The following is a 3,830-nucleotide window of genomic DNA, read 5'->3' as shown; positions in this document are numbered from 1 at the left end:
GGCAACACTACCCCGTCACTGCTCAACTTCGTTTCTATTGCACCAATAACATGGCTGAGTACGAAGCATGTATCCTGGGATTGAGATTGGCTATAGACATGGGTGTCCAGGAAATCTTGGTCATGGGTGACTCGGATCTGCTTGTATACCAGATTCAGGGAGAATGGGAGACACGAGATTTGAAGCTCATACCATACCGGCAGTGTTTGCATGAACTTCGTCAACGGTTTCAATCAATAGATTTCAAACACATTCCAAGGATGCACAATGAGGTTGCCGATGCTTTGGCCACTTTGGCGTCAATGTTGCATCACCCGGACAAGGCTTACGTGGATCCGTTACAGATTCAGGTTCGGGATCAGCATGCCTATTGTAACGTGGTGGAGGAAGAGTTTGATGATGAGCCATGGTTTCATGATATAAAGGAATATCTCCGGATGGGAGTATACCCGACACAAGCTACAGGGGATCAAAAGAGAGCAATTCGACGCTTGTCAAGCGGATTTTTCTTCAGTGGAGGAGTATTGTACAAGAGAACTCCAGATCTTGGTTTATTGAGATGCATAGATGCCAGACAGGCTACAGTTATCATGGCTGAGGTACATGTGGGAGTTTGTGGACCTCATATGAGTGGATATATATTGGCAAAGAAGATCCTTCGAGCAGGTTATTACTGGCTTACTATGGAACGGGATTGCATCAGCTTCGTGCGCAAATGTCATCAATGTCAGATACACGGAGATTTGATTCATTCTCCACCATCTGAATTGCATACAATGTCAGCACCATGGCCGTTTGTTGCCTGGGGAATGGATGTTGTTGGTCCGATTGAGCCAGCAGCCTCAAATGGGCATAGATTCATTTTGGTAGCTATTGATTATTTCACTAAATGGGTGGAGGCAAAAACCTTCAAATCCGTGACTAAGAAAGCAGTTCTCGATTTCGTGCATTCACATATCATATGCCGGTTTGGGATCCCGAAGGTAATCGTCACAGATAATGGTGCCAATCTCAATAGTCATTTGATGGCCGAGACATGTCAGCAGTTTAAGATCATGCACCGCAATTCCACTCCATATCGTCCTAAGGCAAATGGGGCAGTCGAAGCAGCTAACAAGAATATCAAGAAAATACTTCGGAAGATGGTAGAAGGGTAAAGGCAATGGCATGAAAAGTTACCTTTTGCCTTGTTAGGATATCGCACTACTGTCCGCACTTCAGTAGGAGCGACTCCCTACTCATTGGTGTATGGAACCGAAGCAGTAATACCCGCAGAGGTTGAAATTCCGTCCCTCCGAATCATCGCAGAGGCAGAGATTGATGATGATGAATGGGCTAAAGCCCGCCTAGAACAACTAAGTTTGATTGATGAGAAGCGACTGGCAGCAGTGTGTCACGGTCAATTGTACCAACAGAGAATGGCAAGAGCATATAACAAGAAAGTGCGTCCGCGAAAGTTCGAAGTAGGACAGTTGGTGCTGAGACGTATCTTACCTCATTGGGTTGAGGCAAAAGGAAAGTTCGCCCCAAACTGGCAGGGGCCATTTGTTGTAACCAGAGTTTTGTCCAATGGCGCTTTATATCTAACGGAGGTGGAAGGAAAATGTGTAGAAATGGCTATCAATTCTGATGCAGTCAAGAGATATTATGTATGATTTTCTTTATCTTTGTGTACCTGATTGTATTTGGCATGTTTTGAGATTGAAATGATGAAGGCATTTTGTTCTGCTATCCAAACACTTTATCCTTTGTTATCCCTTTGAGCCTTATTATATTTTCTTTCGTATCCCTCTTTCGGAATCAACAACAAAACTTGAGAATCGAACGGGGAAATCAAGTGGGGAAAGCAAGAAAAGAAAAAGGAAAAATATCAAAAGAAAAAGAAAAATAAAAAAAATAAAATAAAAAAAAGAAAATAAAAGAAAAGAAAAAGAAGGAAAGGAAAAAGACAAGAAGAATAGTAGAAAAGAAACATCGTAACGATCAAGCAATTTTATGGCCTGAACTACGTTTGACTTGATCCCGAAAGGGTACGTAGGCAGCCTCACTGAGGTTCAGTCACAACAGAAGAAAAATCCAAGAATCCCCAAGAAGGAAACTGGGGCAGAGGTCATGGTTGTTGCAAGGGATATGATTCCAAAAGTTGTAATGTTGAACCCACATTTGAATTATTTTGAGCTTTTATACCTTTCTTTCTAAAACCCATCCAAAAGCCACATTACGGTCCAAAGAAAGACCTTCTAATCAATTTCAAGAAATGTCAATACGGGCAGGTAAAGCGACTCATGTAGGAGACAACACTCTGGTGACAGAAGGGAAATGATAAAATGAGAGAGTCTTATCGGTGAAAACCCTCACGGGCACCATAGGGCGATGTGAGTTGAGAGAAATGAAAATGAGAGAGTCTTATTGGTGAAAACCCTCACGGGCACCGTAAGGCGAGGTGAGTTTGAGAGATATTAAAATGAGAGAGTCTTATTGGTGAAAACCCTCACGGGCACTGTAAGGCGAAAGTGAGATCTTTCAGTTGGGCAAATGAAAGAAGTCTGTGGTTGAAGGTTGTTTGAAACATGGCAAAACAAGCAAGGTTTGAGTTTGGCGAGAGTCGGGCATGAAAGTATGAGACAACGAATGTGGTAATTGATTGGTTGGACAGACTAGGCTGGAATCCAAAATACATGGCACGATCAATGGAATCAGCTTTTCCGCTCAGATAAGTCCTGTCCTTTTTCTCTTCATTACACCTCATCTGTTTTCATAGTTTTTCTATCCTCAAAACCTTCGAGGTCATTGCATTTCTTTCTCTTGAAGTCTGTCTATAAGATGTTTTAGTGTCCGTTCTATTCAAAAACAACGGAAGGGTGTCAAAGCTAACTACCAGCTTCCCAGCTAGATGGCACAACAAGGTAGGGACATGTCACAAGAGAGTAAAACATGAAGGACCAATGAAAATCAGTGGAATAATCAGATGGTTGTGAGGGAGAAGCAAGGTTCACAAGAAGGGAACAGAAACACCAAACAGTGATACGAGGTAAAACATGTGGGTCATCAAGATCAGAGGGTTGAAAGTCAATTGGGAAATCGTGACAAGTCAAAGCAAGTCCAAAGAAGCAAGTCAGAGCAAAGTCGGAAACGGGAGCATGGCCAACAAGAATGCCAGCAGCTAACCACCATTTTACATTAACAAATTTTTCTTTGATTGGAACAGGAGCAGAAATTTTCTTTGTTTTTTATTTTGTTGAAATCAGGAGCCCACCTGGAGAACAAGGGAATACTTTTCAAGTTCAGCAATCAGGCGCCCACCTGGAGAACAAGGGAATACATTTCAAATTTCAGCAATCAGGCGCCCACCTGGAGAACAAGGGAATACGTTTTAAGTTCAGCAATCAGGCGCCCACCTGGAGAACAAGGGAATACGTTTCAAGTGTCAGCAGTCAGGCGCCCACCTGGAGAACAAGGAATACATTTCAAGTTTCAGCAATCAGGCGCCCACCTGGAGAACAAGGGAATGCATTTTACATTTCGGCAGTCAGGCGCCCACCTGGAGAACAAGGGAAGTGCGATTCAATTTTAGCTTTAATTTTTAATATTTGATAATATGCTGTATCCAGTTACCAAACTGGGGCAGAAATTTTCTTTGTTGTTTATTTTGTTGCAGTCAGGCGCCCACCTGGAGAACAAGGGAACACATTTCAAATTTCAGCAATCAGGCGCCCACCTGGAGAATAAGGGAATACATTTCAAATTTCAGCAATCAGGCGCCCACCTGGAGAACAAGGGAATACATTTCAAATTGCAGCAATCAGGCGCCCACCTGGAGAACAAGGGAA

This window comes from Nicotiana attenuata, unplaced genomic scaffold, assembly GCF_001879085.1.
Source record: "Nicotiana attenuata strain UT unplaced genomic scaffold, NIATTr2, whole genome shotgun sequence".
Lineage (NCBI taxonomy): Eukaryota > Viridiplantae > Streptophyta > Magnoliopsida > Solanales > Solanaceae > Nicotiana > Nicotiana attenuata.
Note: the sequence above shows the minus strand (reverse complement) of the source record.